The sequence below is a fragment of the Anabrus simplex genome, chromosome 9 (assembly GCF_040414725.1).
Source record: "Anabrus simplex isolate iqAnaSimp1 chromosome 9, ASM4041472v1, whole genome shotgun sequence".
Classification (NCBI taxonomy): Eukaryota; Metazoa; Arthropoda; class Insecta; order Orthoptera; family Tettigoniidae; genus Anabrus; species Anabrus simplex.
This window is the reverse complement of record NC_090273.1, coordinates 1,564,216-1,580,083: the sequence shown is the minus strand read 5'-3', so window position 1 is coordinate 1,580,083 and position 15,868 is coordinate 1,564,216. Positions and strand designations below refer to the sequence as shown.

At 38.8% G+C, this 15,868-nt stretch overlaps 1 protein-coding gene across 1 annotated transcript in view; it reads left to right on the top strand.

Moving 5' to 3' along the window:
• Window positions 1-15,868, top strand: part of LOC136880973 (cytoplasmic dynein 2 light intermediate chain 1) — a 212,900-nt gene that overhangs the window by 75,138 nt on the left and 121,894 nt on the right. The window lies entirely within an intron of this gene.

The window sequence follows — 15,868 nt, the reverse complement described above, 5'->3', positions numbered from 1 at the left end:
TTTTTCTAACTATGACTTAGGGCTCATCTCCAATATATGGAATAGAGCATAATAGGGAGTGGTAGTGTTGAAGCCATCTTCCAATTAATGGTAGGTGCACTTAGCAAGGCAGGAATGGTAATGAGCTGCAGATGAAGATATCTCAAAGACGACCGGTGATGTTCCAGCTACAAGGATGGAAGCTTTCCAAGGACCAGCAGAACAAGACTACATGGTGAGCAAGCGAGTTAAAAATATTGCAAGTTTTCGCGAAGTAGAGTCATTCAACTTTTTGTTAAATTCATTTCCTATTTTAAATTCAGTTCTCGTTAAACCGTCGTCATTTATATTCAATATAATAAATAGTATTTTCCTAGTTCACTTTAATCAATCTGCCTTAATTAGCCTTTTGATTTCTAATTCTCCTGCTTAATGATTAGTGCACTATCACCCCACCCCTGTGATAAGAGTCCGTCCAAGCTTGATTATAAATTTTATCTTTAAGTCATCAACTTAAAGATTGGCGCCCTTAGCTTGCATGGTTGCATTTCTCGTTCAATGATTGTTCTCCAAGAGGGGAAGTCACAGTGTCTTTAAAAGTAGGAAAGATCACAATATGAAGATAAAGTTGGAATTCAAGAGGACAAATTGGGGCAAATATTCGTTTATAGGAAGGGGAGTTAGGGATTCCAATAACTTACCAAGGGAAATGTTCAATAATTTTCCAATTTCTTTTCAATCATTTAAGAAAAGGCTAGGAAAACAACAGAGAGGGAATCTGCCACCTGGGCGACTGCCCTAAATGCAGATCATTAGTGATTGATTGAATTAAATAATGTTCAGACCGGTAAAAGTTACAATAATGATAAGAACCGTTATGAATGTGATAAAATCAAATATCAAATTATCCAATGGGCTGATGACCTAGATGTTAGGCCCCTTTAAACAACAAGCAGCAGCAACAACAACAAATTATCCGAAGTAATAACTAGAGCCCGGATTTCCATGCAAATGCATGTTTTTAAATAAGCTAACTACACTTCTCAAACTTTGCAAATATTCGTTTTACGGCTTAACAATTCCAAATAACCATTCTTTTTCCATGCATGTTTGCATGTTTTGGCATTTTTTGGAGAAAATTCATGCATAATGCATATTTGGAAGATTTTGGATTTAATAGCGCATATTTGGACGTTTAATATTGCATAATATGACTTTTATTCTGACTTTGGCGCATATATATTGTTAACTTGCATCATAGTGCATTTTCTGAATGTTAGTTTGCAGAATTTGGGACAATTTTTCATGTTGTAGGCTACAGTATGTCTATTACTGAGAGACAGAGAGAATGTATTCCTGGCATCCTATGTGACAACCATAGTTAGTAGCCTACATACGGTACAGGTCCTACAGTATAATGCAATTAACCAAACACTTTCTTATCTGTTGCTTGAGTAAACAATGATGTAAGTCGGAAGGCCCCACGTCGAAATCTAATTCTTAGGAATAAGGTGTCCCAGTTTTACAGTTGTACATTGCTATAAATTGAACCGTAAATTGTGCATTAATCATTGACGGCTCATTTTTTGTCTGTTAGACGAACAAAAGAAACCCTGTATCGCACTTCTGTGGCGCCGCGTTACTGGGATAGCAGCTTACAAATTCTGGTTTTTCATTGAACTCTCTACCGTTGTTATCCTGGAATGTCCTACCCGGAACTCTCAATCGTCACACGTCTGTGTTATCGCAGCAACCAATCGTTACCACTTATTGAGGACATTCAAATGTGCCTGCAGTCATTGCATGGAGAAGCAGCTGCCGCAGATAGAGATAAGTTGAACAAACTAATTCGTTCAAATCCTGATTTTGAATTCGTCAAGGTTATAAAAGACGTATTGTGAAAATGCAAAGGACGTACAATTTGACCTCACTTTGTCCAAATGTCTTCATTGAATTATGCATCTATCACTTCTCGTGACGTAAAAAGATAATTTTCTGTGCTTAAGTATGTGCTGAATGATAAACGGATGAGCTTAAATCAAGACAATTTGGAGAAATTAGGGTAGTGTTTGTTCATGTTTCAAAAGGAACTGAATTTTGATAGTGCATATTTTCCAGTTTATTGTGCATGTTTTGCCATATGATAGTGCATGAATGCATGCATATTTTGAGATTTGATAGTGCATGGAAATCCGGGCTCTTGTAATAACAATAATATTCACATCAGAATAAAATTTGAGATGATAAATTATGTGTTTGGCAGTCATAAGCAAGATTTGCGGTTTATATCAAAATCCAGTGAAGTATGATAAGGTTGGCATTTTTTAGAAACTTAAATTTTGTGACACCATGTATTTGTGATACAGAAAATCTCGGTATGCTACTTTGCTCCTGAGGTCAGGAAAAACTTAGAGAAGCAAATTGTGAGATCATTATAAATTTGTTTGATCATTATGTTTAAAAGTTTGAAGCAAGAAGAAAATGGATTGTAATGGAAATGATAATAGTTAGGAAGATGTTAAATGCAGAGTGAACCAGTGATGTAGCATGAGCAGGATGCCGAGGATAAGAGGCCCTGTATTTTGATGGAGAGGAATTTTGGGACATGGTGTATAATAGAAATGATGTCCTGCAGCAATCCAGAATGATTGATGTATATAGAGGTTGGCAAATCCAAGTGAGCGCATTGTAATGCCTATTTTAAGTACAAGTTAATGTTTCTCCCGTGATTATTATTTTATGTAAGACCATAGGTAACGGCAATTAAGTCCAAAGTGACGGTTCGATTTGATACCAGCAAAGTGTTTTTTGTGATAGCCAATCTCACGAACAAAATACGTTCTGACACACGGTCAAGATAATACTTCATTATTGTAAATTGAATTCTATTCTGTATCTTTACGAGACGAAAATATTGCTGACTAGAAACATTGCGGGTGAGAAAAATGAAATTTATTAGAATGATAGTTTAGCTTGTGTAGATTGATGAAAAGTTACTTCACTGGACAGTTCACGGTGATACATGGACGGATAGTTAGGAGCCTCAAACTCGAGTTGTGCCATGAATATCATGATGGTAGTGATTTTTCTTTTCAGTGATATTACGTAATATCAAACCAGAGTTGAGTTTATTTTTACACTGACTGACAGAGCAAATGCAACACCAAGGAGGAGTGGTTCGAAAGGGATGAAAGTTGGGGAAAAAACAGAGACGGCACGGACGAATAATTGATGTCTATTTCAAACCGATATGCAGGTTACACAATGCGCACGGCATCGACTCAGTAGGATGTAGGACCACCGTGAGCGGCGATGCACGCAGAAACACGTCGAGGTACAGAGTCAATAAGAGTGCGGATGGTGTCCTGAGGGATGGTTCTCCATTCTCTGTCAACCATTTGCCACAGTTGGTCGTCCGTACGAGGCTGGGGCAGAGTTTGCAAACGGCGTCCAATGAGATCCCACACGTGTTCGATTGGTGAGAGATCCGGAGAGTACGCTGGCCACGGAAGCATCTGTACACCTCGTAGAGCCTGTTGGGAGATGCGAGCAGTGTGTGGGCGGGCATTATCCTGCTGAAACAGAGCATTGGGCAGCCCCTGAAGGTACGGAAGTGCCACCGGCCGCAGCACATGCTGCACGTAGCGGTGGGCATTTAACATGCCTTGAATACGCACTAGAGGTGACGTGGAATCATACGCAATAGCGCCCCAAACCATGATGCCGCGATGTCTAGCGGTAGGGCGCTCCACAGTTACTGCCGGATTTGACCTTTCTCCACGCCGACGCCACACTCGTCTGCGGTGACTATCACTGACAGAACAGAAGCGTGACTCATCGGAGAACACGACGTTCCGCCATTCCCTCATCCAAGTCGCTCTAGCCCGGCACCATGCCAGGCGTGCCCGTCTATGCTGTGGCAGGCCCCCTTCAACCAATCGACGGGAAATTGTTCTGGTCGATATTGGAACAGCCAGGGTGTCTTGCACATGCTGAAGAATGGCGGTTGACGTGGCGTGCGGGGCTGCCACCGCTTGGCGGCGGATGCGCCGATCCTCGCGTGCTGACGTCACTCGGGCTGCGCCTGGACCCCTCGCACGTGCCACATGTCCCTGCGCCAACCATCTTCGCCACAGGCGCTGCACCGTGGACACATCCCTATGGGTATCGGCTGCGATTTGACGAAGCGACCAACCTGCCCTTCTCAGCCCGATCACCATACCCCTCGTAAAGTCGTCTGTCTGCTGGAAATGCCTCCGTTGACGGCGGCCTGGCATTCTTAGCTATACACGTGTCCTGTGGCACACGACAACACGTTCTACAATGACTGTCGGCTGAGAAATCACGGTACGAAGTGGACCATTCGCCAACGCCGTGTCCCATTTATCGTTCGCTATGTGCGCAGCACAGCGGCGTATTTCACATCATGAGCATACCTCAGTGACGTCAGTCTACCCTGCAATTGGCATAAAGTTCTGACCACTCCTTCTTGGTGTTGCATTTGCTCTGTCAGTCAGTGTATTTAGTGAACTTCACTGCATGTGTTGAGAATGAACTGATGAATAGATTTATCTATTCGGACATGTTGTTTAATTTTGATTTCACGCTTTATTGTAGTAAACAGATACAATAATTTCCAGGTTCGAGTTCATATTTGTAAGGAATTTCACTTCATGTGTTAGACTGTCAACGAGGATCAGATTCAAATATCCAGATATTGTGTGAAAAGTTTCAATTTCGCCTGGCGGTATGAATGATGTATAGATACTATAACGTTGGTTCAACGATAGATTTAGGATGCAGCGTGTATTATTTAACTTAAGGATGAGTAGACACAGTAATGCTGACTCAGTGACAGGATTAGGGCATCATCTGTACATAGTCAATCAACTAGTGCTTGCAGTAGTGGATATAAATGTGAAACATATTTGCAGGTACTATTCAGGCCATTCGTACTAGCCAGTAGGTGCTCCCACAATAGCATTGCATCAGTAGTGGCATGACAGTAAGGGTTGTCCCGTGTGGAAACCTAGCTAACAGCTTAGCCGCCCGTGTTCAAGTTTGATGAATTTTCATTTTCTACTTTGTTTGTTTTTTCTTTACTTTAAGATTTAATGTTCGAGTGTCCGGTATGTTAGGATTTACACTACAAATGCAGTTTTGATTCGTCAGCTGTTAATATATTTTATTTTTCGTTATGTGAGACGTTGGTCTGTTGATCACTTGTAGTTTTGTTTAATGTAGATAGACAGATTTGTGATTGAAGTTGTAGTTATAGAAAATTGGAAAGACATCCTTTTGTTTCTGTTATCGTATTTGTATCCGTTATCGTATTTTAACAAATTTAACGACGTAACTGTTTCCTAGCCTGAAAGTTGGTTTACTAAGAACATTTTCATGTGACTTATCACTTTTCTTTTAACTTCATTGTTTGGCATTTCTTATAAATGCATAATAAATTAATGTTTTCCTGCATTTCACAGTTTTGTTCCCTCAGGACGATGTAACGTAAGAGCCCCTTGGATCAAGTGTTGTTGGTTCCTTCTGAACATCTGTTTGGGCTGATGCATATTGCAACATCAGGATTCCTCTGTAACTTAAGGGTGTCACGAGATGACAATACACTGTGGAATTTTATTTTAGATTGTGACAATTGCTGTTAACTTGTAATGAACACCATGCTTTCTAGTAATATTTTGCAACCTATCCAAAGCAACTGATAGTCGATTTGGTTCAATTAAGGATCCATTCGGGGGATGTTTCAATATCCGATAGGATAGTAGACTGATGGATAAACTTAATTAAATGTAAATATGGAATTCTACTTGTTGAAGGTCAGATTTTCCACGGATCAAAATCAAATCAAATCAAAATCAAAATCTCTTTATTTGCAAATGAGGTGTCTACCTCGGTGGCAAATGGTACACTAAAATACATTATTGTCAAGCACTAAATATTAAATTAACAAGAGAAGAAAATTTTCCTATAATACAATATTACACAATTTACGCTAACAATGTTTTCTATTAAACACACAGCTCATCCTTAATAAATTTATATTATTTACAAAGTTCTACTTATAATATCTCCTGTACTACTTACAAATATAGTCAACTGATATACAGTATGTGGAATTACTTCAAATGATACTATACAACTGGTATAAGATTAATATTTACATTGCATTTATTTATTTATTTACTTTTTTTTTTTTTTTTTTACCCGTTCTGGATCCTAAGTAGCATAACGACCTGCTGCGTCTTAACCAGAGCCCCTTTTGCCACCACTTTTCAGAGTTCCTGAAGGGCCTTCACAGCTACTGTAGCGGTCCCAGGGCCCTCGAAGTCCTCACTGTACTTCACCCCTACAGGCAGTCCCCTACTTTGGCTGTCAAAACTCCTTAGACCAGGGGATGGAATTAATTTATTCACACACAATTTTTTTTTTTTTTTTACAATAACCTGCACTGGTCGAATGCCCTCTAACACTTCATTTATTTTCTCTGTTGCTGTTTATTCTCTTCTTGAATATCTGTACAGATTTTGGAAAAGGATCAAACACTACCCCTGGTAAACTGTTCCACTCCTTCACAACCTTCCCAATGAATGAAAATTTACCCCAATCGCTTCTGCTAAAATTCCTTTTAATTTTATATTTGTGGTCAGTCCTGCCGATATAATTATTTTTCAACTGAAGCCTCTCACGGATATCTCCCCATGCTTCTTCTCCTGTATAGGCTCTATATAATCCTATAAGTCTAGTTTTCTCCCTTCTCTTACTTAAAGTTTCCCACCCAAGTTCCTTTAACATTTCTGATACACTACTCTTTCTCCTGAAATCCCCTGTTACAAATCTTGCTGCTTTCCTCTGCACACTATCTATTTCTTTTATTAGGTATTCTTGGTGAGGATCCCAAACACTGTTTGCATATTCCAATAATGGACGAACCATACTCAAGTAACTTTTTTCTTTTAATTCTTTGTTGCATCCTTTAAGTAGCCTCATTATGACATGTAACGATCTGTATGCTTTCCCAACAATGTCATCAATATGACCCTTGCAGTGCAAATTACTTTCAAATCTCACACCTAAGTATTTGCACTTGCCATCTTTTGGGATAACTACCTCATCCAAAGTATATTCAAATTCAGTTTTAAAGCTCCTGTTTGTAAAAGTTGTAACAGTTGATTTGCCTCCATTAACCTTCATATTATTTTCTTCAACCCATTGTTGGATACTCTCAAGGTCCCTTTGTAATTCTGAACAATCCTCAATGTTATTTATTTCCCTATAAACAATTATGTCATCTGTATACAATCTCATTTTTTATGTTATATTGTTCCCTAAATCATTTGCGTATATTAAGAAAAGTAACTGACCGATTATACTACCCTGTGCAATTCCCTTCCAAACTTTCTCTTCCTGAGATACATTATTTCCTACTTTGACTTTCTGAACCCTTGAATTTAGAAATGTTTTTATCCAACGTGTAACCCTTACGTCCAATCATATTCCCTCCAATTTCTTTAATAATATTCCATGTTCCACTCTATCAAAGGCTTTTGAAAGATCTATGGCTATGCAATCTAACTGACCTCCTGAATCCAATTGATCTGATATGTCCTGCTGAAATCCCACCAGTTGTGCCTCACAAGAAAATTTCTTTCTAAATCCATACTGGCTCCTCATGAACCAATTCTTATCATCACATATCCCTCTGATGTACTTTGATATTAAACTCTCCAGTATTTTACAAACTATACTGGTCAGGCTGATTGGTCTGTAGTTCTCTGGTTTTCTTTTATCACCCTTTCCTTTATAAATTGGTATTATTATAGATTCCTTCCATTCCTTTGGTATTACACTATTATTTATGACATAGTCAAAGAAAAATTTTAAATAAGGCACTATGTACCACCCCATTGTCTTTAATACCTCCCCAGTAATTTGATCACTTCCTGCTGCTTTTCCTTGCTGAAGCAGTTGGATTTCTCTGAAAATATCTTCATTTGTGAATGAGAAGCTTCTTGTTTCCCTCTGTCTCTCTCCCTCTCTATCTTCTGTTTCGGTTTCCAACTCTTGACAATCATCTACTGAATCTCTAAATTCCCTACTAAATAGGTTTGCTTTCTCAGTATCTGTTAAATAGTGTTCACCCCCTTCTCCCACCATTGTAGGAATTTGGATTCCTTTTTGTTTTTGATTCCTGATATATGAATACAGCTTTTTCCATTTCCCTTTGTGGTCATTACCCTCTTGAAGTATGCCATTCATATAATTCTCTTTTGCTTCCTTTTTCACTCTATTCAGTTCCCTCATTAGCTGTTTTCTAGTTTCTCTACTCTCCCTACCCTCTTTGATTTTCCTGTTTACTATTCTACATTTTCTTTTTAATTTTCTTATTTCCCTTGTATAATAAACAGGGTCTGAGGTCATTTTACCCTTCTTAACAGGTACAAATCTCTTCTCTCCTTCCCAAATGATTCCTTTGAATTTAGCCCAAAGTGTATCCACATTACTCCGTTCACTTATCCAACAACTGAATTGTGATGTAAGGTAAGTCCCAAATTCATCAACTTTAGTTTTTCTGTACAATTTCTTGTCTTGTGTAACCCTCTTATTAAGCCTTTTTGGTACGAGTCCTACATCCATTATTACAGCCTTATGGTCTCCTATTCCTTCAATTACCTCAGTTTTATCAACAATTTCCCATGGTTTAACCAAGAACACATCTAGTAAGTTATTGAGACGAGTCGGTTCTTGTACTACATGTGTAAAACCTCCCTCCCAAATTAACTTATTTGCCAGTTTCTGTTCATGGGCTTCACTTGCAGCTCCATTCCGTTCAACTTCAGGCAAATTTAGAACTCCCCCAATTATTACCATATCATTATTATTGTTTTTATGAGTATAATCTATTATTTTCTCAAAGATTTCCATGTCTCTTTCCTTTCTTCCAGGCCTGTATGTTCCTATAATTCCCACCTCCTTCATATTATCACAAACTAATTTTATCCCTAATATTTCATCCCTTTCATCGGTAAACCATTCATGTGAACAGTAAGTTTCCTTCACCAGAATAAACACACACAACCCCCTCTTTTTATCTCCTCGGTCTCTACGATAGACTGTGTACCCTTCTGGAAATACTTCTCTATTACCCACCCCTTCTTTCAACCACGATTCCACTCCTATCACCACATCAGTCTCATAAGATTCCATCAATGTACCGAATTTTAATTGTTTATTTACTACACTTTGACAGTTTACCAAGAGCAATCTCAGACCCCCTTCCTCTCTAAAACTTGACTGTTGCAATTGGGTAACTTGAAATTCCTTACTATCCTGAGTTTCTTTTTCTAGTTGACTGAGCCAGCTTGAAGTACAGCTGGCTCTTTCTACTAGTTTTCCTGGTCAGTATTATAACTCAAGGGAGTTGCCTGTTTTACAGTACATATCTTAAGATTAATAAAATCTAGAACAATATTTGCTATCTTTCATTTACCTGAATTGTTTAGATGAAGGCCATGTTTTGTATAACAGTATCTCTCAAAACTGCTGCATTCAATAACCTGAGTATTCCGAAAATGTTTACAAATTTTAACAATATCTGTATTGACCTTGTCCACTTCAATGTTCACACACGAGTCTCTACTCAAATCATGCCTGTGGGGCACGTTCACTACAAAGGCGTTAGTGTGGGTCAGCTTCCCTAGTGTATGTTTAAGTTGTGATCTTACATTCTTGGCGTCGTCGTGAGCTACGTCGTTCGTCCTACCGATGATAAACACTGCATCGCCGCTCCCGAAGTTCCTAGTTGCTGCTTCTACGTTTTCCAGAACACTGCTGATAGAAGCTCCTGGATATATTTCTCCGGTTGCTGCTATATTCTCATCGTTAATCACTCCCGCAATTCCCCTTCCTTGGCTATCACCAAACACAGCTACCTTCGCTGATTTAGACCTAACTGGGTCTTGAATCTGAATTCTAGGCCTAAATTTTAAACTCGACACGGCAATGGCAGCGGATCGCGATGATTTGGTTTCACGCGCGCAATCACTTTCTTCCAGAATTAAATTATTTAGGGCAGAAAACCTATTTCTGATGTTTATTTCCGGAAATTCAGTTGTAGATTTCTTCTTCGCCGGCCATCCACGAACTACTTGACACCACGTGCTCGAGTTTGTTACTGGTACCGGTATATCACTCGAAGAATGGTCAGTTCCAAATTCTAGCGATCGCAGTCTTTCTTTTAATTCTTGATTTTCAACTTTAAGAGTCTCATTGTCCTTTTTTAGAATGTTTATAATTTCTAATGCACTTTTATATTCCTCATCGACTGTTTTCGATGCTTCGTCAACGCTGTCCCCAACAACATTCCGAACACACTGCTCACAAATCCAGTCAACATTTTCATTAGTTTTTACGTCTCTAGGGCAATTTCTGCACTTATAATGCCACCATCGATCACATGAATCACACAACATTCCATTTTTCACTAATCTTCGACATTTCCCGCACTTTTTGTCATATTTTACGGTTAATTTACTCGGAGAATAAAACCCTACATCGTCATTACCGGGCGCCATCATGAGGATTAACTCTCAGTTATTGTTTGTCAATCAATCAATCAATACTGATCTGCATTTAGGGCAGTCGCCCAGGTGGCAGATTCCCTATCTGTTGCTTTCCTAGCCCTTTCCGAAATGATTTCAAAGAAATTGGAAATTTATTGAACATCTCCCTTGGTAAGTTATTCCAATCCCTAACTCCCCTTCCTATAAATGAATATTTGCCCCAGTTTGTCCTCTTGAATTCCAACTTTATCTTCATATTGTGATATTTCCTACTTTTATAAACGCCATTCAAACCTATTCGTCTACTAATGTCATTCCACGCCATCTCTCCGCTGACAGCTCGGAACATACCACTTAGTCGAGCAGCTCTTCTTCTTTCTCTCAATTCTTCCCAACCCAAACATTGCAACATTTTTGTAACGCTACTCTTTTGTCGGAAATCACTCAGAACAAATCGAGCTGCTTTTCTTTGGATTTTTTCCAGTTCTTGAATCGGGTAATCCTGGTGAGGTTCCCATACACTGGAACCATACTCTAGTTGGGGTCTTACCAGAGACTTATATGCACTCTCCTTTACATCCTTACTACAACCCCTGAACACCCTCATAACCATGTGCAGAGATCGGTACCCTTTATTTACAATCCCATTTATGTGATTACCCCAGTGAAGATCTTTCCTTATATTAACACCTAGATACTTACAATGATCCCCAAAAGGAACTTTCACCCCATCAATGCAGTAATTAAAACTGAGAGGACTTTTCCTATTTGTGAAACTCACAACCTGACTTTTAGGCCCGTTTATCAACATACCATTGTCTGCTGTCCATCTCACAACATTTTTGAGGTCACGTTGCAGTTGCTCACAATCTTGTAACTTATTTATCACTCTATAGAGAATAACATCATCCGCAAAAAGCCTTACCTCTGATTCCACTCCTTTACTCATATCATTTATATATATAAGAAAACATAAAGGTCCGATAACACTGCCCTGAGGAACTCCCCTCTCAACTATTACAGGGTCAGACAAAGCTTCACCTACTCTAACTCTCTGAGATCTATTTTCTAGAAATATAGCAACCCATTCAGTCACTCTTTTGTCTAGTCCAATTGCACTCATTTTTGCCAGTAGTCTCCCATGATCCACCCTATCAAATGCTTTAGACATGTCAATCGCGATACAGTCCATTTGACCTCCAGAATCCAAGATATCTGCTATATCTTGCTGGAATCCTACAAGTTGAGCTTCAGTGGAATAACCTTTCCTAAAACCGAATTGCCTTCTATCGAACCAGTTATTAATTTCACAAACATGTCTAATATAATCAGAAAGAATGCCTTCCCAAAGCTTACATACAATGCATGTCAAACTTACTGGCCTGTAATTTTCAGCTTTATGTCTATCACCCTTTCCTTTATACACAGGGGCTGCTATAGCAACTCTCCATTCATCTGGTATAGCTCCTTCGACCAAACAATAATCAAATAAGTACTTCAGATATGGTACTATATTCCAACTCATTGTCTTTAGTATATCCCCAGAAATCTGATCAATTCCAGCCGCTTTTCTAGTTTTCAACTTTTGTATCTTATTGTAAATGTCATTGTTATCATATGTAAATTTTATTACTTCTTTGGCCTTAGTCTCTTCCTCTATCTCGACATTATCCTTGTAACCAACAATCTTTACATACTGCTGTCTGAATACTTCCGCCTTTTGAAGATCCTCACATACACACTCCCCTTGTTCATTAATTATTCCTGGAATGTCCTTCTTGGAACCTGTTTCTGCCTTAAAATACCTATACATACCCTTCCATTTTTCACTAAAATTTGTATGACTGCCAATTATGCTTGCCATCATGTTATCCTTAGCTGCCTTCTTTGCTAGATTCAATTTTCTAGTAAGTTCCTTCAATTTCTCCTTACTTCCACAGCCATTTCTAACTCTATTTCTTTCCAGTCTGCACCTCCTTCTTAGTCTCTTTATTTCTCTATTATAATAAGGTGGGTCTTTACCATTCCTTACCACCCTTAAAGGTACAAACCTGTTTTCGCATTCCTCAACAATTTCTTTAAACCCATCCCAGAGTCTGTTTACATTTTTATTTACCGTTTTCCACCGATCATAGTTACTTTTTAGAAACTGCCTCATACCTGCTTTTTCAGCCATATGGTACTGCCTAACAGTCCTACTTTTAAGACCTTCCTTTCTATCGCATTTATTTTTAACTACCACAAAAACAGCTTCATGATCACTAATACCATCTATTACTTCAGTTTCCCTATAGAGCTCATCTGGTTTTATCAGCACCACATCCAGGATATTTTTCCCTCTGGTTGGTTCCATCACTTTCTGAATCAGCTGTCCTTCCCATATTAACTTATTTGCCATTTGTTGGTCATGCTTCCTGTCGTTCGCATTTCCTTCCCAATTTACATCTGGCAAATTCAGATCTCCCGCTACAATCACATTTCTTTCCATGTGGTTTCCCACATAGCTGACTATCCTATCAAATAATTCCGAATCCGCATCAGTGCTACCCTTTCCCGATCTGTACACTCCAAATATATCAAGTTGCCTGTTATCTTTAGAAATCAGCCTTACACCTAGAATTTCATGTGTCTCATCTTTAACTTTTTCGTAGCTTACAAATTCTTCTTTCACCAGAATGAAAACTCCCCCTCCCACCTTTCCTATCCTATCTCTACGATACACACTCCAGTGCCGTGAGAAAATTTCTGCATCCATTATATCATTTCTCAGCCATGATTCAACTCCTATTACAATATCTGGTGAATATATATCTATTAAATTACTTAATTCTATTCCTTTCTTTACAATACTTCTACAGTTCAACACTAACAATTTTATGTCATCCCTACTTGATTTCCAGTTCCCTGTTCCCTTATCACCGCTCCCTAGGCCATCCCGTTTCCCTGAATGTACCTCCCTATTACCCTTCCAAACAAATTTCCTAACTTATACGTACCACTGCGGTTTAAATGAAGGCCATCCGAGCGCAGATCCCTATCTCCTACCCACCCATTAGGATCTAGAAATCTCACTCCCAGTTTCCCACATACCCACTCCATAGTCTCATTTAAATCCCCAATCACCCTCCAGTCAGTATCCCTCCTACACAGTATTCCACTAATAACAATCTCCGCTTTCTTAAACTTCACCCGTGCTGCATTTACCAGATCCCACACATCTCCAACTATGTTGGTACTTATATCAGCTTGCCTTACGTTGTTGGTACCAACATGAAACACTACCACCTTCTCCTTCCCCTCCTCCCTCTCTTCTACTTTCCTCAACATCTGCCTCAACCTAATTCCTGGATAACATTCTACCCTGGTTCCCTTTCCTCCACACACTTTCCCCACGTGTCTAACGATGGAATCCCCCATGACCAGAGCCTCAACCCTACCCACCTCATTTGATCCCCTCCCCTCCTGGTCAGCCCTATCTTTCCTTATAGCTGCAGAAGCTACTTCCTCCTCCCTTTTCTCCTTCCCATGACCCTGTTCCACCTGTCTTTTCCTATCCTCTACTCTACATTTCCCTTTCCTACCTTTTCCCTTCCTCCTACTTCCATGCATCTCAGCAACAGTTCCCTGTCCCTCATCTTCCCTCTGTTGTTCTACCTGGAGTGACTCGTACCGATTTCGCACAGACACCTGTCCTGAATTCTGATCCTGAGTAGAGCCCTTGGCCTGCAATCTCCTTCCCCTTAGAACATTAGACCACCTGTCTTCTACAACTCCTCCCTTTCCTTCCCCTCCCTCTTGTACACCTACTGTAACCTGTACATTGTTTGAGGGAGTCCTATCTTCCTTCCTGTCTTCTGTGAGAATCCTAATTATCTCCCTCAAACTTTCCAACTCCTCCCTCATACCCCTCAATGCCTCACCACACCCACAATAAGTACACTCGCGCTCCTTAGCCATTCTTTACGGGGGGAAAATTTTAAATTAAAAAATAAAGTAACTTATTTGCAAAAAAATAAATGAACGGAGGGATATATTGTCTGGGATACTACACAACAATAAGGTAATTAATATACGACTACACTACAATACTACTTAGTCGTGCTCTATTTTTTTTTAAATCCTACAACCCCTAACAGGATAAAAACTGCTGTTAATTACTGAATATCGAAAGTAATACACAAGAACTACACAATTCCAAACTGCAATTAAGCCTATCCTAATTTCAACAATATTTTAGTAAGAGTTTCTATGGATACCTCTACTACACCAGTACTACACAAATATTTTACAATAACAAAATAAGCACACTAATTTCTAATAGGATATTACTCGTATACTACTGTACAGTACACTACAGTAATTTTTAAAATACTTTCAGACGTATCCTAATTACGATACCGGTACCGTACCGTATGTCACTACTAAGCACAACAGAAATTAAATTTGCAAGAACTACTCTACTCAAAGATTACCAACGAAGCTAAATGCTTAGACAAATTACTATTAGTATTAGGGTCTAATAGATACACACGAAAGATAACACACGAATATAGCAGGCAAGATACGGCACTATCTAAATGTACTGTATCTATACTACAATGTATCTACACTACACTACACTGCGTTTGGTTAAATGCTTAAGTATCGAAAGGATTGCTGTACACGAAGAAAAACACGAATATAACTGGCAAGATACTATCTAATATATTATACCTTATCTTCACTACAATTCTACTGAAATGTGGTTATGTGATTATTACAGCTGGTGGATTACTATTATTTTCCCTACTCCACGGGACGGAGAATAAAAGTGTCCTGAATTAGGCCTACTGAAAAATACGAGGTTGTCTACAATAATTTCTCAAATATTTCTATCAAAATTACTACTACTACTCCAGGGACTTGAACTGCAATTACTGGGATATATGAACTTTATTATTATTATTAGCTAACCGCTCATAAATACTGAAAGATCGAGGGAGCGAAATATAAATTACGGATACTAACTACCTACTCAGAAGTACAAATGAATGGAATACAAGGTCAGCTGATTTTTATTTATATTCACTTGACTACACTACACCCTTTGTTCACGACTGTAGCCAACAATGCAATATTTGAATATGAGGAGCGACAATAATCAATAACAATACGACTGTTAACTATTACCGTGTAATCTCTTTAACTTCTTTTTAAATGGAAGTTTACAGGCGTGTCGTGTTTTTTAATGTAGTAAATTATTACCTTCGCGATAGTCTGAACGGATATCTATACGAAATACCGGAGAAGTTGCTGCAGAAGTTACGGTACTA